Source organism: Castor canadensis, chromosome 2, assembly GCF_047511655.1.
Source record: "Castor canadensis chromosome 2, mCasCan1.hap1v2, whole genome shotgun sequence".
Lineage (NCBI taxonomy): Eukaryota > Metazoa > Chordata > Mammalia > Rodentia > Castoridae > Castor > Castor canadensis.
Window position 1 is genome coordinate 38,865,353 of NC_133387.1, and position 22,681 is coordinate 38,888,033.

Consider the following 22,681-nt stretch of genomic DNA (forward strand, 5'->3'; position numbering starts at 1 on the left):
TCATTTATATTTATTTACTTTAATAAACATTTTAATAAATGCACAGTCTTGGGGCTAATCCCAATTTCCTTCCAATTAGTCTACATCCGATTCACTTATCACTTAGCAATCCAGATGCATAAGCCAGGTAGAGACTATGGTCCACCTTTCAGTATGTAGGATACTGACTCACAATGCTCTTCTTTGGCCACCACTTGAGTTTTGCTCCAGAATTGCAATTAAATCACAACCTGTCTCATATCTATATCATTTCATTGCTTTTGATATCTAAAATTTATCTTCTTTTCCATCACAAATTCTAAGTTTATTGAGAGTGAGATCTGTTTTAGACTCGATATTTTATCTGCTTACATGATCTGCACACATACTTAGAGCTTTCAGACAAATATCACATGTTCTCTCTCATATGTGAAATCTAGAACTGAAAAAATGAGTGATGGGTATAAAGAGTGTAAAATGGGGGACTGTTTGGAGGTAGAGCTAGTAGGCACAGGGGTGGGGTGATAGGAAAAGGTGAAGGGAGGGTGAATGTGATCAAATTACTTCATATGCATGTACAAAAATAGAATATTGAAACCCTGTTAAAAAATTGTTTTCAAAAGGGAGAGACAGAGGATAAGAAGGAGTAAAGGGAATGAATTTGATTAAAGTAAATTATTTGCAAGTATGTACAATTTTTTGTACAGTTAACCCATGCTAATAAGTAAAGAGAAAAAATAAAATAAAACAAAACATGAATAAATAGTATTTCTAACTTAAGATGTACCAATCAGACCCAAAGGGTATAAAGGAACATCAGAAGAGAGAGGAATAAGTATAAGGATTAAAAAGTAGAAGATTCTTATTCTTTTAACATTAAATTAATCAAAATTAAATATGCAAAAATAATACAAAAATAGCTAGAACCTTCAAATATTTGTTGTCTAAATAAATGAATAAATTATCTAATAGATGAAGGTAGAAATAAATCTTCTCTTTTGGTTATTACTACATTCATCTATTGTCTACCTCCTGCACTCCAGCAGTGTTATTGAGAGGGATAGTTCAGAGAGAGAATAGTTGGCCAATGCAAATGAGAAAACCACTCACTATTGTCACAATGTAGCCAGGATATCTTTTCCAAAGGGACTGGTAATTTTTTCTCAAGACAACAGATGCTATCTGTTTTTTGAAAGTTAATTCTCTACTAGGAGAATTGTCTGCAGTGATCAATCTCACATGCACTGCAATGTTTTATATGGCAGGAAGTAGAAGAAATAAGTTTTGTCACATAAAACAAAAAGGGAAATATTTATTGAGCATCTACTATATCCAGGCATTTTATAAATGGTCTACATAACTCATCTCTAATCTTTCCATCAAGCCTGAAAAGCAGGTTAATTATGTTATCTTTTTTCAGATGAGGAAAGAAACTCATACAGTTTCAGCTACTCAGGGTCAAACAATATTTAATTTAGTGTTCAAATCCAAGTCTTTTTTACTCAAATATCGGTGTTCTTCCTGTTATAGCACAACATCACCCTAACCAACTACATTTGTAGATCATCTTTTATATACAGAGTACTGTGTTTGGTGTTATAGGAGAAGATTTCATAATCAAATGAAATTTAGGGTCTGTCATGGAACCTGAATCCTAAGAAATATAGATAATACATATCCCTACACTTACCATGAGTACAATAGAGAGTATGGTAAGCATGTAAAGATAGCTCAGTGTCATGCGATGTGAGTACTGAACTAGAAGAAGATCATAGTTGAAAGGTCAAAGAAGTCTATATGGAGAATACAAATATTGACACTGACCTCTGAAGAATAAGCATTTGAGAATGCTGTGAAGAAATGCAAAACTAAAGACATAATGGTAAGCTGGTCTACAGCAGCGTCATTTCCTGAGACAAGCTTATGGTTCAGATTGATTGGAACAGATTTAGTTAGTGGAACACACCAGGTTAGCTTTGATGTGAAAGTGCAGTTGTCAGAAGGAGTAGTCCCAACTGTATTCTGTGGACAATAAAGCTGACCAAAGCTGCAGAGTGACCAGATTAGGGGTGTTTTAGCAAAGTTAATTTTGACCAATGTATAAATTAAAATTATAAACAGACAGAAATTAGAGAAGATAAAATTAGTTGCAAAACAATGCCAGTAACTCAATCATATACATAATACCATCAATCACATTTTACAGAGAGGAACTGAAGCAGAGGAAGATTAAATAATCACCCCAAATAACACAGTCAGTTAATAATTTTGCATGGGGATATAAGGAAAAGTTAAATATTCAGCTAAAATATTCATACAAAGAAAAAATGGGGAAAGACTCAAGAAAATGTCCATTAAAGTCTATTGAGTTATTCTTCTCTAAAAATAACCCACTTCTTTATCAAGTTCCCAGAGATGAGATAAAACTATTTTCATCTTACGGAGAAGTGTAAGAAGACACTCATTCAACAGTGAGATCTGTAGCTAAACCCTCCTTATCTGCTCTCTTAGCATTATGTACTGTACACCCCTATGTCAAAAGGCAAAAAAATAAATAAATTTATGCCAAATGTGAGTATATATGTTTATAAATAAAATTAGCATACAAATAAGGCATTTTAATCATTACTATTGTTTAATTTCATAAATGAAATACTCATTTAAAATTTAGCATTACATTTTATAAGGAAAAAAACCAAAGAATAGTCTTATAATAACTAGGAACTAAAATATTTCGTATATTCTTTTAAGCAGGTTTTAAGTAAGAAGTAACATCACATTGGGATCCAATTTGTATTAATTAACCCATGAAAAACAGAATAAATGATAATATCTAATGAGAACTTCTAATTTATTAAATAGGTTTTAATCATGGCATTGTATTGTATCCATTTTTGGTGATAAAATTTGTCAAATGAATATAAAAATTACTAATCCAAACCTAGTTTAATGACAAAAAATTTTTCAATATAAGATATCAGAGTGGGGCTGGGAATGTAGCTCAGTCATAGCACACTCACTTAATATAGTCAAGGCTCTGGAATCGATCCACAGCACTACACACACAGACACACACAGCAAAAATGCTAAGGAAATGGAAAGTAAGCAAGTTACATGTAACTTTCCTCAAACTATAATAAACAACTCAACAACTCAACTTCTATCTTCAAAGAATTGTTTCATTTTTGAGAAATAATGAGGGTTATTAATCAGATGCTGAAGATTATACAGATGATATTATACAAAAATAAGAGTTTGCTTTCTCCTTGCAACTTTAAATTTGTGATTAACAGTGCTTTTCTTAAAATATGACATCATCAATGATGTAAAAAGATAAGCCATTTAGTTATTACCTAGCATCAATCATAGCCACGAATGTTGTTACCTATTGTGTGCAACATACGAATTAGGATATTGGAATGTTTTATACTTTAAGATTTTTAAACTATTATGTATATATAAATTTGAACTTAAAAATAACTAAGGACAAAAAGGAGGGTTAAATCATCTATTTTAAACTGTAATAGTCCTATTCATTAATCTATGCTCTGTTTACTATGTTCCTGATGCCTTTTTTATGTCAAAAGGCAAAACAATAAATAAATTTATGCCAAATGTGAGTATACATGTTCATAAATAAAATTAGCATGCAAATAAGGCATTTTAATCATCATTAATATTGTTTAATTTCATAAATAAAATATTCATTTAAAATTTAGCATTACATTTTATAAGGAAAAAACCAAAGAATAGTCTTATAATAACTGGGAACTAAAATATTTCGTATATCCTTTTAAGCAGACTTTTAAAATATGTATTAGAGTTGAAATAGCACACGAGAAAACTATATATATGATGAAACATGGACTAAGATAAGAAAATGAAAAACATGCTTTCACTGAATGATGCTACAGTGTTGGCTCTTAGTTTCTTCAACTTTACTAGATGTTAACAAGTTTACCTAAAGTTTTTAATCCCTAAACATCTACCTATACTTGTTTTTGCAAAATGACAAAAAGAAATACACAGGAGAAAAAAAATCAACTGTTTAATATTTGCATAGACATAAAATAGGTAATGTATATATTGGAAAAACAATGTTTGCTTGTAAATGTATTTTTTTCTTGTTCATTGCTGGATGAAAAATATTAACATGTTTATACATATTTTTATGAGAAGAATTAATATTTGCAAGTACCTCTTGCCTTGTAAAGCATTCTTCTTGTCCCTTTTGAGAAATCTATTTCCAGCAGAGTTTTAGGCAAAGAGCCTAATAAAGGTCACAGTACAGAGTATTGTTAGCACTGGATTTTTGACACTGTTAGTTATGCTAGGAAGCCAGCAACAAATTCCAGAAAATTTGCTATATTTCAATATAAGACCTACACTGAAATTCTGTATGATATAAAATATCTTCTTAGTGGTCTGATATTTAGTTTTTACATTAGTAAAGCAAATCAAAATTATTTTCCAAGTATGTTCTAAACCTCATAAAACCTTCCAAGAATATCTTTACTATTTATTTACTAATTTATATTACAGGTTGTAAAAATGATTTTGAGAATGCAAATATATCTTTCTCACACATTTAGACAGTTTTCACACTTTACCTTCCTTTGATACACAAAATTTGCATATAATATAATCTGATTTATTTGCATTTCAACTACTCTCAGCTCTTTTTTTTCTTGTTCTTTCTCCTTAAGTGTTCTCATTTTCTTCCTCTCCTGCTTTCCTTTCACCTTCCCTTTTAATCTCTCTCCAACTTAGTAAAACAAGCAGAGAAAAAATCAAAATAATAGTTAAATGCTTCCAATTTGAATTCCAATTTGAGGTTGTAGTGGCAACATTAGTCTAAATTAATACAGCAAAAAGATATTATGGGGATAAAGTTAAGGACAAAGAGTCTGGAGAGAGAGGGAAGGAAAGAAGGAATTAGGACTAAGAAAACACAGAGAATTAATGTTTAATGTGGTTTTTTTTCTCTTTTCACTTTTGGTATTGGAATCCATATAATGTATTTTTATGCCTTTAAGGAGACACTGTGGCTTGTACTTTTTTCTCTGTATAAAGCAAATTTTGGATTTTCAGAAAACTTTGTTTTTAAACTTTCTCCTCACTTTAGTTGTGAATCAATTCTTTTTCAGGATGTAAACTGCATTACATAGTGAGAAAGTCATACATAATGAAGGAAGACTTTTCTCCCTTTTTAACAACTATGTTTATAGTACATGGTGGCTTAATAAACCCTGTATAAATGTACACCTGAACATAAGCCTAAAATGTTTATGATAAGCATTCAAATCAGAATAATTAAATCATCACATTTAAGTAAGTTTATCATGTCACATCTACACAAGTCTCACTGAACAAATATTCGATGTAAAATCTGTACTTTGAATTGAACTAATGTTAAAAGTGGCTTTAATCTAGACATTATAACAAAATAGTTTACTTAAAAAATAAAGTGTATGTGCTAAAGCAATTTGAGCAAAATGTTTCTATCACAGAAAACGATTAACTTACTTTAAGTGGAGTATGAGTAAACCATACATATAAGCACATTTAATTTTTAATCTGCTTAACCTTTTACTCCATAGCTTTATAAGAACTCCAATTTCATTCTTCAATTAGACTTACCATATGTTTATTTCTGCATAAATAAATTACACTTTTTCCTAGGAATAAATGGTCTGTTACTAAACTTGACAGTTATTTCTCATAGGCAAGATTTTGTTTTTCAAATAAACATATTCTGGAAATGATGATCACAAAAGCAACAAAAATGTTGATGTGATCAAAGAAGGCTCAGACATAAGAGAAACAGTGTAGTCCTCACAGGCTTGCTGTTAGTACTGATACAATGAAAAGACCATTTTGCATCACAGGTGACAGTAATAGCAATTTTAAGTACCCATGTATAGCACTTAACACTTTGGTAAACTACTGCACCTACTTTCACTTACCCTTCAAACACTACTACTTCTTACCAGTAGGCAGCACTATTACATCTTTTACCTGTGACCAATGTTAATGTCGCACAATGCCATCTGTAACTTATTACACGTTATCTGACCTTGCATTCTAGCCTCATTATTTTGGCTTCATGCTATTTAGTGCACTGATATTCTTTTCTTTCTAAAAGAAAAATTAGAACTAATAAAATATTAGTAATGCCAGGGACACTATTCATGAACGTCAAATAGGAAGTGCATAATTGATGGATTCTACTATTTTTAGAATCTGTTATCTGTTTGTTCTTTATGATAATTTAAAAACTGTAAGTATAGTGTGAAATTATTTGACTAAGTGAATTTTCATTTCTGAAGTTACATATTTACTAAACTGTTGCTTTTATAATTGGGACTATATGGACCTTTATGTTAAATCATCTGCTTAATTATCTGTCTATGTATTTTTCAGTAAAAGAAACAAAGTTTATTAATAAATTTAAAAACTCTTACACATTAAATTATAACGGAAAACATTATGTAGTAATACTTGGAAACAATTTATATTCTATAACTTAATAGTGGACCACATATTAATTTGATGGAATCCACCCTACTTTAGTGAAAATTATTTTCTACTTCATCAAAAGGCACTTAAATGTAAAATGGGCCAACATCAAAATATATTAAGAGAAATTCTTTGGTTCCTTCACTAACTAATCAGAGATACACAGAAAAGGACCTTTTAAGTTTAATGATACCTGCTCATTAAATGATGCTAAACACTAAAATACCACGAACAGCAGGGAATTTCAGTTTACATTAGAGAAAAAAAATAAAAGGGTGAAAATGTCTGAAGTTGGTCAGTTCAAGCTGATAGGGCACTTCAAATGAATAACAGAAGAATAAAAGAGACACTCTAGGTTAAATTAGGTTCTCCTATTCCTTTTCTTGAAAGTGGTTGACTTCACAAATTTTATTTGAATTAACTAAACTGCCCAAATCAAAGCAGATATAAAGTTAAACAGGCAACTACATTTCACAGTAGTTTACCTATTATACAGCAGATAAAACCTTAATATTAAAAAGGTGAATTTGATTCTGAAGTGTGTATATGCCTTTTCTTCACTGAAGCAATTGGTGTGTTTCATTTCTGAGAAAACAAGCGCCACAGATTAAAATATACAAAGCTGCAGGAGAACAGATATGTTTATTTAATTATATTCTTCCTAGATAAATGAAATTACTTTCCTTCTAAAAACCAGTATCTGATAATAGTAAGTCTTATGTAGGCAATTTGCATTTATTACACAATATTTATTTTCATGTGATTTTTAAAGAGAGATTTTTTTCCTAGTTTACAACTTTTGACTTAAAATTTTTATTGGCTTAAAGCTAATAAAATTTCCTGGCTTGAATCACGTTTCCAAAATCTCCTTTACATTTTCCAGACAGTGACATTTTTCTAGATAAATTAGATTAAATCTTGCCAAAACTGTGAGGTTGTAATGATTTGGTATCAACAACCATCTCTCCACTCATTACTCCTTTTCCCCACTCATCCCAATTTCACCCTCACCTGTGCTGTTTCTCTTTTGTATGGGTGGTCAGACCATTCATAATGTCAACTCCAAAGTAGTGAGGAGATTACAGTGCCCTCACAGGCAAATGAACATTCATAGGCAGTAGAAGGCAGAGGACAAGAGGGTTGGTCCTTCTTAACCTGAAAAAAAGTTGCTGAGTAATAAATTATATCGGCTAGCAAGAGGTATTTTAGCCTCAGGGGAATTCTGCAAACATCAGATTATACTATTTAATGCTTTCTGGCACCCCCCCCCACCCTTTTCATTTATAGCTGTAAAAACAGGGACTCCACATAGGGCTCTCTCATCAGGATCTTTTGTAATTCCCCAGGCCATCTTTCTATCATTTTGGAGTATTTATCCAGCACTTTCTAGAGAGTTATACCTGCAGCTCATTCCATCCATATAATCTAATTGAGGTTAAAAATGCAAAAGACAAGCAAAGATAAAAGAGAAGCCCATAGTCTTCTCATACCATGAACATAACATTTCATAAAGGCTATTCCAACAGAACACAAAGCTCCCATGATAGTCTGCAATGAATAGGTCCCATGTTAAAAAATGTTTGAAACCAGGCATGGTGGTCCATACCTGTAATTCCAGCACTAGAGAGGATGAGGTAGAAAGATCACCAATTTTGAGGCCAGACTAGGCTACACAGCAAGACCTTGTCTCACAAACAAAGTAAAACAACAAAAAATTGTTTTGAGCCTCACAAAGACAGTTAACTTTGTTACCTTATGTAAGCCATAAAATCTATAAATGATAGTGGTTATTTTCATTAGTTAACTACTAAATTCCATGATAATCTATTCTGCAAATTTGAGTGACTCTCAATAATTCCTTGCAAATATGTTAAATAATCTCATATCAACAATTCCAATATAAAACAGCTCTGAGTACAAAACGGCTCTGAGAATCAAAAAGGGGGTGTGTGTGTGAGTGTATTTGTGTGTCTGTGTGTCTGTGTTATTTGTAGTGATTCAGTTGATGGCAAAACTTGATCTAAGTTGAACTCATTTGTCAGTAAAACACAACTAAACTGACATGATGCAATTATTGTTTTTATAAATATATTTCACTATAGATACATTATCATGTTTGATTACAATTGCTGCAAGATTCCTCAGGAGCTGTGAGATAATATACAGAATATACATTTAATTATTTTCTATAATTCAAAGAATTCTGAATTTTGAAATGAGTTTTCCAAGGATTTGGGATTGTGGACCTATGGAAACTATGCAAATTATGAACATAAAGATAAGAGAAAGAGGTAGTAGAGGAACAAAGTCATTTGTATAAAGCATGTTGCAGAGGGTTTGTAATAGCATCAGACTAGAATACACTCAAGGAATTATGTGGTCTAGGTCAGCTTATTTACACTTGCACATGCAACAGTAGGTCCTCAACAAGTATTTTTAATGGATTAGTAAATTGATGAACTCTAGTGCTGATTTGAGCTGGTAATTGTATAAAAATAGATGGATACATGTTCCCTTATAATTTTATTTTTGATATTGATAGGAGGGGATTTCATTGTGATAATTGCATACATATATATATAATATTGTATATTACAGATATATTATATATATATAATATACTTTAAGTAAGGTCACCCCCCTCTATTATATTTCCACTCCTCTCTTCCTCCTCTCCCCTGTTTCAAACAGTGTTTGGTGGGTTTCACATTTCATTATTCTGTCTTGATATGTATATATGAAGCATACTTCAATCCTCTTCACCCCTTTATTCTTTCCTTTCCCCTCCCCATTCCTGCTACAAGTTCTTTATACAAACACCTCTAGGGGTGGAGATTCTAGATCCTCTCTTGATAACATCTTGACAATGAAAATATTCCTATGTTCAAATACTTCTGCTTTAACTTGAATTTGAATTTTATCTTCCTCTTAATTTGTAGTCATTAGGATTCATGTATTGAAACTGTTACCTTTAAAAATTATTTTCCATCATTTCTATTTAAGCAAGTCAAAATTTCAGATTTTCCTGAAGAAACAGTTATAGAGATGCCATTCATCTGTGCTTCTTTCTCAATTTTCTCTATATCATTTTTTCAAAGTCTTTTTATTTTAGAAAAGCATATTAAGCTATATACATCACTCTAAAAAAGTATGCTATATGTAGCATTCAACTCACTTTGCTTTCATTCCAAATGCTAAAGTGAAGTTTGCAATGCTGTGCCTTTAACTACAGGTGAGAGATCACACAGTACAGAGAGAAGGGCAAAGGCTATGGAATCTGATAGACCTGGCTTTGACCTTCAGCTCCACCTCAACAATAAATCACCTAACTGCAAGACAATTATCGTCCAGAGACTCAGTTTTCTCCACTGTTAACATGCAGAGGATAATTTTGACCCCACAGCATTGTTGTGGGGCTTGAGGAAGGCTATAAGTGAAAGGTGCCTGGTTGGAAATGTTTTCATTAAATGGAAGTTATGTGGGGAGGGGAGAAAGTGGGAGGAAGGCTGGAAACCATAGGTAAATTTTATGGCTGTGTCTCTGTAACTCAATAGACAAAACTATTTCTCTTGTTTTTTTTAAATTCATTTATTCATATGTGCATACATTGTTTGGGCCATTTCTCCCCCCTACCCTCCTCTTTCCCCCTCACCCCCCTCTCTTCAGGACAAATTTTCTGGAAGAATATTAAATGTAAGTGCCATATATTTGATATATTCTAAGAACTTTTGTAAATGTTGCAATGTACTCTCATCTAGCACTATAATAAAAAAAGAAACATTTTAATTACAAAAAAGTTAATGGTGATTATTATCAATAATTTGTAGCTTTTTATTTCTTATTCTTCTCTACATTTTTGGAATTAGAGAAAACTATTCTTTTCTTAGTCAAACTTTTCTAAAAAACAACTGTGCACTTCTTTATAAAACTCAGCTTTAACAAAAGAACCTGCAAATGTCAAGTCAGCCAGAACCCTCCATCTGTACCCTCCACAATACATCCTTAACATCCTTGATTTCTGATCTAGCCCTTCATCTTCCATTATCCTACAGATGACATCTGGGGATGGTACCTTGGCCTGTCTTCAGCAAGAAGTCTGTTAGGTCAGTTTACCTCTGATATTTCCTTTTAGTGATTTCCCACTCACCGATTCCCCAAACTGCTTCTTGGCTGTAAATTCCTATTTGCTTGTGCTATGGGCTCAATCTCTCTCACAAGCTGCAAGACCCCTTTCTTATGGTCTTTCTACTTGTGGTGATGGTTGTGAAGATGAAGTCTTCTTTACCATGTTTTAGCAAGTAGCATTGAATAACTTTTTCATTAACAAGTATTATGACAGGCATCTATTACTTTTAGATTAGAAAAAAAATGAAGCATTTTCATTTATAGAAAAATGTGTTTCAATATTTAAAATGAAGAGCTTTCATTATGTGGAAATGAATTCATGAGGTACTTCTCAGTCCTCAAAATTTTTACATAGTGATTCTGACTTCTGGAAAAGTAAGAATTTAGTCCCTATCTCCCCTATCCTGGCCTATAATTTTTCTCAAATAACTCTTACCAGGTTTGACACATAGTTGTTTTATCTTCTTTTGTTCCTGTAGGAATCTTAACCTCCTAAAAAGTGCCAAGTACAAACTTTGTCTTCAATAATTATTTCAAAAAGCATACAACATAAAAAGTAACAGGAGGGTGAAAAATGTAAAAGATACTGGCAAAATCTAACAGTGACAAAGATTTACTACCCATTATATATCAGGAATTCTTACATGTTCATCAGAAAAATAAGAAAATTCTAATACAAAAAAAGTCAAAGAATATTCAATTGGCAAAAGGAAAAGAGATTGACATTTGATGCTAATTAAAGTGATTAACCTTTTATGATAATCAAAAATGCAAAGTGAAACAACAATGAAGCTATCAGGTTACAAGCTATTGGCAGAAGTTAAAATGCTAGATAACAGTAACTACAGACACGTATTAATGTTCACTGCCTGCCCAGCATTGTCTTAGTGCCTTAAATTAACTTACAGTGGCCCTTTGAGATAGCCACCACTTTCATCTCCATTTTAAAGGTGAATAAAAATTCTGGTGAGGAGGCTTTCTGATGAGAGAGTTTAACATGAGAGTCCCACACTATTACTCTTAGATATAAAAGTTTAAGAAACATTTTTGGATTTTTTTGGTATTTCTGATTTCTGATATTTTCTTTATTTTTTAATTTTTTTATTGTTGTGCTGGGGGTACACTGTGACATTTATAAAAGTTCTTACAATATATCAAATATATTATAGTTGAATTTACCCCCTCCATCTTTCACCTTTATCCTCCCTTCCCTTGTTGTCTTCTTTTTATCAGAAAAATCACTAATTTACACTACACACAACAGTGCTCATCCTACTTTACCTTAGTGACATCTTTTCAAAAACATTGCTAATAAAGCAATGATATGCTATTGTTGTGTGTAATAGCAAAACTACTAGTAAAGTTAAATTTTATCTTCATTTTCATTGGTCGTTTTGATTATGCAAATTGCTTATTCACACCTTTTTGCCCATTTTCCTAACTTGTATTTTTATTGATTTTAAAGTACTTCATAAAATATTAAATATATATTATATAGAAAATATTAAACATATATTCAGTTTTTTGCAAATATCTTCATGTTTATATTATCTGACTCCTTTTCTCTTTGTCATTCCTTTTATTTCTTGTCTAAGAAATGTTTTCCTGTCAAGTATGGTGGTCTTTGCCTGTAATCCAAGAACTCAGAAGGCTAAACATAAAGATCACCACTTCAAGACCCTTTATGTGAGTAAGTAAATAAATAAATAAGCAGCATTTCCCTATCCAGGTTTAACCTATTTGGGTTATTTGTATGTGTGTGTGTGTTTGGTTTTGTTTTGGTTTTCAATTTCAGGGTCTGGCACATGCTAGGCAAATACTCCACCACTTAGCTACATCCCAGATTGTATTTTAGATGCTACCATTTTAAATTTAATTAAGCATATTTGGGATTTTTAATTGTGACATTTTTTAAAAAATGTAACATTTTTTTAACTACAAACAACCAGTTTACTTAAGACTTTTATTGGAAAATCTATCTCTTTGTTGGTCTTTAAAATGCTTTCTTTAGTATGTTAGTTTTTGCATCATGCATCAGAATAACTCCTGCTCCCCATCTGCTTTCTTGGTTAAGGCAGTCACTCTACTCAATTTCTCAAGAGAGTTAAAAAAGAGAACAAAAACAGTTTCATCTTTGATTTCTCTTTTGTCATTTTTTGCACGTAAACTACTAGAAAATCATTTCAATTCAGATTCCAAATCTTCTCAACTTGAATCTTCACTCCTACCACCCTTGTCTAAATCATCTTTATCTCTAGTCTGTTCCACGGCATTACCTCCTGTTAGCCTGTTATGCTCTTGCTCTTTAAGTATGTAAATAAAATTGAGATATTTCCTTGTTGAACCTACACCCTCAAAGGGCATCTATCTTAGCAAGAAGTCACATGCTCTGACCTGTCCATAGCTTTCCAGCCTCATTTCATTATCACTTATCCCTTTCTTTACCATGCCTCTTGTTTGGTTGCATTTGTCATCTTACTATTCCTCACTCCACCAGTTCAAAATCCCACATTGCACTTAGTTTGTAATGTCTCCTTAGTGAACTCTAGTTCTGAACAGTTTCCTCTCAGTCTTTCTTTGATTTTTCATGACCTTGACACACTTGAAGATTGCAGGGTAGGTGTTTTGTAGATGTTCCTTAATTTTGGTTTGTCTGTGTCTCCTCATGACTAGTTTCAGGTTATGCCTCTTTGCAGGCATAATGCAGAAATGATGCTCAATTTTCTCATTATATTCTTTCAGGTGGTACATGATTTGGGTGTATCTCTTTACTTGAAATATGCATTTTGATCACTTGATTAAAGGGGTTTCTCCGCTATAAAATTACTCTTTTCTTTCTTGGAATTAATGTTCTGTTGGAAGTTATTTTTAAACTATATAACTATTCTATCTCTCACTAAACCCTCAATTTGTATTTCTGATTGTGTATACATTTATATTTTCCTCTGTAGTAAATGGGTTTATAATTATTTACATTACAATTAAGTTAGCTATAATTATTTGTTATTTAATTTGATAAGCCAATTGTCTCCAATTTGGTCAGTAGGATCCTCTTCAAGTTGGTTTCTTTTAGTATGTTCCTATCATTATTTGTGTGTTTTCTTAACTTCTGAGACAAGATGCTCCAGGCTTATTTTACACTTTCTGCACTCCAGTAATGAAATCTGGCCAGGTTTCTTTTCAAGGAAAAATATTTAGAAAAGAAAATCTGTGTCCTAATTGCTTTGGAGGTATTGTTGTTTCCAGGATCTTTCAGTGGATAGAGCTCGATAATTTCTCTCTCTCTTTCTTTTTCATTTATATCCATAGTTATGTCAATATCTGTATCCATACCCATAACTACATTTATGCCTATGCTCATGTTATGGAAATGTATGAGTTCACACTAATATACCTATAATTCCAGTTCAGCTCCCTAGGGTTCAAGTTTTCTTTTCCATATTTGTACCTTGGACAATAAGAAATGTGACACCCATTATCCCTAATATATTTACTTTCATGACTATTCTCTTGTGAACAGGTAACACCTCTGTTGTTATCCTACTTGGGTGTCCTCTTCTCCCACCTTGGGCTCTAGTAGCCCATACTAGGCTGCACATGGCTATCCCCTTCAAACAGCTGAGGCTCTAACAACCATTAACCTTTCTATAGACATGCCCTTGCCATTTGTCTATGGCTTTGACTCCTCACATCAAACTACCCAGTCCAAGTAGATATTCTTCTCAACACCAACAGACGCTCATTCTCCAAGCCAGGCTACTCTTCCATGTGGAGACTCTCCTGTCTGTGGTCAGGCACTGATACTGTGCAGAACATCTCTCTTTTTCAGACATATTGCTCACCCCACTTGGTTCTGATGCCCTACTCTGCATCACTACAATTCCATCCCCTGCTGATTCAGAGACTCCTACCTGTTATGCCCCACTTAATGGATCTAGAACTAAAATATTCAGGAAGGGAAGGGGAAGAAAGGAAGGAAGGGAATGAAAAGGAAAAGAGGAGACAAAAGCGCTGTTACTGTTTTAAAGGGAAAATTTTTAAAACACATATTTAAAACTATTCTAATTGCATAAAAATTATATCAACACCAACATCTCCAGACATGATATATATTTTGCTTATTTTCCAACACAACTATGATTATACTAAGCTCTTCATATGCTAAACATTTACAGGTTTCATCACCAGAATCCATTCTGCATTTCTTTCTTCCTAATACTACCCACTCATGTAGTTTGGATTAGAATGACTCCACAGCAAACTCCACAGGTGGGCACTAATTCTCCTAAACCAGTTAGCTTATTTCATCCTTCAGGCTACAGTAATTAGTTCAGAAATGGGATGGAACTGGATTTACCCACTCAGCACATCCTCTTCACCTGGCACTGTATCAAAGGTAGGCATTTGAGTAGGTTGGTTCAGAGTAACTTCTCCTCGTGATGTTAGAAAGCTAGCAATGCTAGTTTCTTGTCTGACTTGCAGATATGAAGAGTTAGTATACTGTAAGAAGAGAGCCTGAAGCTGTTTAGGGGTCCCAGTGTGAAGCCAGAGGGCAACAGAAACCAAGAGAAATTACAGCCAGGAGAAGGAGCTGTATTATTTATTTGCATTAATATCAGAAAATATTCACTATCAAAAGGCAATTCAGATTACTTTAGCAACTGTCCCAGATGATCAGAGAATTACTCAAGGATTTTGCCACACAGAGAAACTCATTGTAGGTCCCCAAAAGTGATTCTGCTGCTGGTCACTTAAACCTGCTTGTTTCATCCGTGTAGCATGGCCTGCTCACTCTCTAAAGGCAAGTTGGGCATGAAAGGCTATTCTCAGCAAAATATTTTTTTAATTTTTATTTTATTCATATGTGCATACATTGTTTGGGTCATTTCTCTCCCTTTCTCCCCACACCCTCTCTTACCCCCCACACCCTCCCTTACCTCCCTCCCCTTCTCTCTCCTCCCCAGACCCTCACTCCCCAGCAGAAACTATTTTGCCCTTATCTCTAATTTTGGTGAAGAGAGAGTATAATCAATAATAGGAAGGAATAAGGGTTTTTGCCAGTTGAGATAAGGATAGCTATACAGGGAGTTGACTCACATTAATTTCCTGTGCATGTGTGTTACCTTCTAAGTTAATTCTTCTTGAACTAACCTTTTCTCTAGTTCCTGGTCCCCCTCTCCTATTGGCCTCAGTTGCCCCAAAGTATCTGCTTTAGTTTCTGTGTTGAGGGCAACAAATGCCATCAACATGGTGTCTTACCTATCCTCATATCTCCTTGTGTGCTCTTGCTTTATCATGTGATCAAAGTCCAATCCCCTAGCTGTGTTTGCCCTTCATCTAATGTCCACATATGAGGGAGAACATACAATTATTGGTCTTTTGGGCCAGGCTAACCTCTCTCAGAATGATGTTCTCCAATTCCATCCATTTACCAGCGAATGGTAACATTTCGTTCTTCTTCATGGCTGCATAAAATTCCATTGTGTATAAATACCACATTTTCTTAATCCATTCGTCAGTAACCCTTTCTCATTTGCTCTCAGTTGTATTTGCCTTGCCTGGTTCATAGATTTCTGGTCTCACATGTTGATTGTGGCTTTTAGACACTTTTGTCTGGTACTCCTCTAAACTTCCAGTCTGGTTTGTTGAACCTTGGCTTCCCAAGTGAATCTCAACACTGGTTTTGTTCTTCTGTTTTGGCACAAATTCTCTTCTCCATTATATCTACTGGAACATTCTGCTACAGCTTCCATCTGGTAGAATCTCATTATCTGAATGTCCCCTACTCCTTCTTGGGCATTGTGAAAGTTATATACACCAAATCAATTATGAAATTTTCGTTTTGTCAGGCACTGTATTAAGGATTTGGGAAAGATATTTTCCCTTGGCAAAAATAAATTATAAATAATATATTATTTTATTAAAGTATTTTACTTTGAAATCATTATACCTGTAATGATTTCAAATAAATTGTATTTGTTGTATTTAAATACAACGAAATAAGTTGTATTCGTCAATTTGCCTTTTCAAGTCATGTATTTGTTGTATTTGAATACAACGAAATAAGTTGTATTCATCAACTTGCCTTTATTCTAAAGACCTAGGGTGGTTTTCATAATATATAACTTAACATAAACTAGAATAACAATGATCTTACTTTGTCTCTTATGTTCTAAGTGAATCAAGTTCAGGTAGACATTTGAGGATCAAATATTTTTTCGGCAAAAAGCAAGATAAGTTGATAATTCTTAAAACATCTATTAGTCATCAACAGAAAGGCCTACTTTTGGTTTGAGTCTTAACTTTTAAAATGAAGTATGTTTTAAATAGGAACATACTATTTTTGAATAGTTTTGCATTACTGTCTCCAGTTACAGAAACATGTATCAGCCCCTTGGAAGAATTCAGCCACTTTATCAGGCTTTACAGGTTCATTAAAATATGCAGTAAGATGTGCTCTGTGTCCTTGTGGAACTTACATAAATTATCAGGTAGATATTTACCAAAATACCACTAAAAATTGCCATCACAAAACTCTTTAAGTTTTCAACCAAACATGTATGAGAATTTGGCTTGCCAGCTGCCCATTTACAATGTGTAAGATAACAAATGAGGTCCCAAGCTTTATGAGGATACAATTAAATACTATCTTCTCACATAATTTCTCACAACTAAATTCAAGTTCCACTCCTGCTCACCCTCTCTCTGTGAAATGAGTAACCTGCCCAGCAAGAAGTGCCTGGCAATGACATCACTGAGTACTAATCTTCATAAATTTTGTTACATCTCATTTTCATTGAATAATGACCCATTATTCTCTGCTTCTATTTTTCAATGCAGTACATTATACTATTAAATCTAATTGTACAACATGATTTTTTCTTCTTTCAGATTGTTGAATTTTTCATATATCCCTTACAATTTTCATTTTAAAAATATTTATGTCACAAACCTTTTTAATTGTCAGTTATTCTTTCTTTGAATTTCCTATAAATTTTTCTTTAAATGGGTGAATATGTTTTTAATGGCTTAAATCTTATGTAACATTCTATGGTCCACTTTGAAATTTCTTTATATCAAAATCACCTTCACCCTGCTGTATGGTATTTGGACCTAATTGCGGATTGATCAGAAATTTGTTCACGTCTTTTCTTAAGAAGATACTTTCCTATGAACAATCCTATCTTTGTATATAGTTAAAGAAAAGAGATATTCATAGTTAACACTAATTTTTACAAATGGCTGACAACCTTCATACCTGCCTAATTTATTTCTAAGGCACAAGGTCAATACTCTGTCAACAATCCAGAATAGCAGCTCTTTGTACAACTTTTTAGCAACTTTCCTACATTTGGGTTCCAAATCTCATCTATAGCCTTAAGAAAGCAATCTTTTCATTTTCAAGAAATTGTAGGGGCGCTACACATCATTAGAAAATAGCTATAATGTTTTGCTCATATTGAGTCATATTGGTTTTTTGTGCGATAAAATTAGTTTTACTCTTAGCCAGGCTCCAGGAGCTCACGCCTATAATCCCAGCTACTCAGGAGGCAGAGATCAGGAAGATTGTGGTGGAAGTGAGCCCACACAAATAGTTCTTGAGACCCTATCTCAAAAAACCCTTCACAAAAATAGGGCTGGTGGAGTATCTCAAGGTGAAGGCCCTGAGTTCAAACCCCAATACCACACACACACACACACACACAAATTAATTTTACTCAGCTTGTTTTGGAATACCATCTTTATTTCATCAGGATACACTAAAATAAATAACTTTAGAAAATTGTTATAACATCGCTATATTTATGGTGTAAATGAAACAGTCTATTACATCACTCAGGAAATGCTATCTTTGCCAAAAAGAGTAGAGAGCACTCTAAATTATTGTGGCATTCTTTCCTTATTTTATGTAAACTTTACATCTAACATCACTTGTCATATCATCCTAACCTTTTATTTTCTCCTATTTTACTGATGTTTGAATTTGGCCTTAAGATTATAAGAAAAAAACCTCATACAATCATTGACAATTTCCATCTATTTTTCTTTGAGAAACAATCTTTACTTTTAAACATATCTAGAATATTATATATGTATATATATATACACTATATTATGTACACTATATACACATGTATAGCAGGGGTTTTGTTGGGCTTATTTATTTACTTATTTACTGATTTTATGGTACTGGTGTTGAGCTCAGAGCCTCACACATGCTTGCTGGTCAGGCACTCTTCCACTTGTGCTACGCCTTCCTCCAATCCTTTTTGCTTTAGCCATTTTTTCAAGTAGGGTCTCACGTTTATGCAGGCTGGCCTGGACCTCAATGCTCTCATTTATACTTCCAATGTGGCAGGGATGGCAGGTGTGTGCCAACGCAACCAGGCTTTTTATTGGTTGAGTTGGGGTCTTGCATTCTTTTTCCCTGGGCTGGCCTGAAAACATGATCCTTCCAATCTCTGCTTCCTTGTTTCTAGTATATTATTTCTTACTACAATTTATCAAGCCTATAAATTCTCAAAACCTATATTAGTTTGCTAAGAAGCCTGGAAGGGAGAAAACTAAGAAGTTATGCCCATGCATTAAATTCAAGAAATTGCATGATGATTTCAATTCTTTCTGTATGGTTTTTACAAATAAGTAAAGTATACATTATTATACATTTTGGATCAGAACTCCTAGAAAGAGCTCCTATTTTCTTTTTTAAAAAGCAGCACAGAAGATGTAATGGAAAAAGTCCATTTCATGACAAAAAGCAACAGAGTTATTCAATTTTGACCTCCAGGAATCTTCACAGTTCAATAACCCTCCTTTCTAAGTAGGCCTATGATTTTTAAATTGCAAAATTCTCAAACCAAAATAATTCTTATGAATTTAAACACTGACTTCTCAGGTGGCATAAACTACCACTGAAACAATTCTAAAAAATGTGACAGGATTGAAATGTATAGTTACAACTATACAATAGTTGTAACTAATTGTGAAGCTCATTTTGAAATTTAGCACTCTGAGATGGCACACCTGCTAAACCTGGTGAAATGTGTGAGGACACCTGCCTCACTACCTGAAGGAAATTCTTCAAGCAAAGTGAAGTAAAATAAATATGAGATAAAGAGATTGCCTAGCTGGTTGGCCAAGCTTAAATCTTTTGTCAAATCTTGTAATAATTCACTTTATATACCAAAACATTAATCTTGCACATTTCCTGCCCAAGTTTAAAATATGAATATATAATGTCATAAAGTCCATGACTGAAACCTTAAGATGAAAACAAAAAGTAAAGCTGAAATGTGTTAAGAGGATGCCATCCTATTGTGAGAGGTTGTTCTGAATTTCCAAATCTGTCATTGTCCTCACAGTCCTTTAATCACCTCATCCTCCCCCTTTCTATGTGTGTATGCATCTACTTTTTTCAACAGCAAAATGATAAACACTGAATATTAAATTAATTAGTTTATATTATCTGTCACCAAAGAAACCATGCCAGGATTTTATTAGGAAACAGTGCGAGGCCTTAGGTCTAGAACTGGGGAAAACAAAACAAAACAAAATCAAACAACCTTAGAGAAAAGGTTAGATCAAAAAGAATTAACCTAGAAGGTAACACCCACGCACAGGAAATCAATGTGAGTCAATGCCCTGTATAGCTATCCTTATCTCAACCAGCAAAACCCTTGTTCCTTCCTATTATTGCTTATACTCTCTCTACAACAAAATTAGAGATAAGGGCAAAATAGTTTCTGCTGGGTATTGAGGGGGTGGGGGGGAGATGGAGGGGGCGGAGTGGGTGGTAAGGGAGGGGGTGGAGGCAGGGGGGAGAAATGAACCAAGCCTTGTATGCACATATGAATAATAAAAGAAAAATGAAAAAAAAAAAAGAAGTAGGGCGGTTTATAAGGATTTACAAGAAGATTTTTACTGTGAAAATTGTCATGAATTTCCCGAAACTTATATATTTATCTATTCTTTCCATTTAGAGTGTTTTGGGTGTCTATCAAATTTGCCAACTTTTCCTAAATACTATCATCTTAGCCAAATCTTGTTGTTCAACATATAGCGGGAAATATATCTTTAATCCCCCAGATCTCCTTGGCATGGTAAGAAACAAACTTAAATAAAAGGTTAAATATGACATTCACCTTTCCCCAAGAGCAGTCATATGTACTCCATCGGAAGGAAAAGCCAATTCTTAATTAGAGTTGCTTGTATGTCACACTCCCTGCTCACAATAAAGTGCCTTCACATGGTACCTATGTGGGCAAGGGAAAATATAACAGAATGCAACTTCCTCAAGAGAAGAGAATACTTTTCAACAAATGATGAAAACTTCAAGATTGATTATGTGTAGGACAAAATAACTCAATTTCCCCAAATACATATATTTTCAAAGTTCATATGAACAAGGATTTTCATAAAATAAATAAGGAATTGAATGAATAAGTGGCTAAAACATGGAGGGAATTTCCAATAAGAGGGTAACTGAGACCTTAGCATATTTTTGCTTTCCTGGTTATGTTAATATAACATTTAACTTTTGGAGTTAAATTCACATCAAGTTTACCTGTAAAAATAAATACTTCTGTAATATGTTATGAAGCCTAGCAAAATTGTTCTTCTATGTAATTTTTCTGATGAGATTAAGTTGTTCACAATCAACTTCAACTGTGCTTAAGTGTACATTTGGAAGAACAAATGAGGGATATGATTATCTGCAATAAGTATTTCCATTATTGTTATTCATTATTAATTCATCATTTTATTTTCTGTATTTCTCAAATTTTTCATTGATAAGTACATATTTTGGTTATATTAAAAAATTAAAGGACTTTAAATGTCAATTGTGCAACTATAATATGTAGATATACATATATCAACTCAGAAATAACCTCAGGGCCCTCATCCTCAAATAGTTTTAGAGATTATCCTTCCTGCCTTTTTCATTTTGCCTCAGCATCTTGGATGCTTCCTGAGATTAGCCTTCTTTTCCAATATTTTCCCTATGTCTTAACTATGAATGTAATTCAACATGGCTGCCATTAGTGAAACAGAAGAAAGAAGAATGTGAACAGTTGCTCCCTCCCTTCCCTTTCCATAGTCTCCATCCCTGGGTCTTTTTTCAACATGATTGTACCCCAGGGGAGGCCCTCATTTCTGGGTTAGTATATAAAATGTATATGACCCAGGGTAGCCTGAATCCTCGTTCCTTCTCATATCTAGAATGTTCTGCTTTGGTAAGAAAATCACACCATTAGTAGGGTTTTGCTCTTAAATTAATTTGAAAAGCTTTAACATGAAGAAAACAATGTGCCATAGAAGACAGACCATTTGACAGTCACTGTTTTCCCCCATTGCTATTTGCATTAAAACCTTTGAGGCTTTATAGGAGCACAGCTATATTGTGTGCTATATTCAGGAAAAGTAGCATAAAGTAGAAATTATAAGATATAATTATTGTGCACTTCATCAGAAATGCTTATCTAAAGTAAGAAGACATGTTGAAAAGATACATCAAAAGGCTGCAAGTAGTAACTTATAAGTATCTACATTAAACATGGAACTCTTCCAGGTACTAAACAGAAGAGGACTGTGGTTGTTAATTCTTTATTCTAGTGTTTGGGCAAATAAGTTCAATTCTGAGAGCATTATGGCTCAAATAAGGGTGAATTTTCTAGTCAGGAATTTTGTAACACTAAAAGAGTTGCTACCTTACCTGACTTCTTCTGTCTACTTTGCAATTCTACCTCTTGGGTAGAGACAGTGATTTAAGCCCCATTTAAGTCCGATGGAAGAGCTTAAATTTTCATTAAAATAAAGAAAATAATCATCAATTATTTACCCAAACACAACTTTATTCACAATTAAAATGAATGCTACAAGGAGTAGTCAAGAAAGGCTATCTGAGGAAGGACACTTTTAGTTTAACTGAGAAAGACAAGTTATTCTGGCTACCCAGGTAGAAGGAGAGAAGGGACTGAGCATGCAAAGAAAGGCAGGAACATGGGCAAAAACAGCATGGCGCCCTCTTTGATCATGTTAGTATGAGACAAGATGTGAA

General features: G+C 33.4%; 1 protein-coding gene across 11 annotated transcripts in view; it reads right to left on the minus strand.

Annotated features, from left to right (window-relative positions):
- The window catches only part of Foxp2 (forkhead box P2), a 571,690-nt gene that overhangs the window by 275,420 nt on the left and 273,589 nt on the right, over nt 1–22,681 (minus strand). Inside the window, exon 1 of one of the 11 annotated variants that reach the window (XM_074064615.1) lies at nt 20,766–20,930. The exons of the other annotated variants lie outside the window; for them this stretch is intronic. The gene's annotated coding sequence lies outside the window, so the exon portion shown is untranslated. Of the gene's footprint in view, nt 1–20,765; nt 20,931–22,681 lie in introns of those variants that run through there. 11 annotated transcript variants of the gene reach the window in all.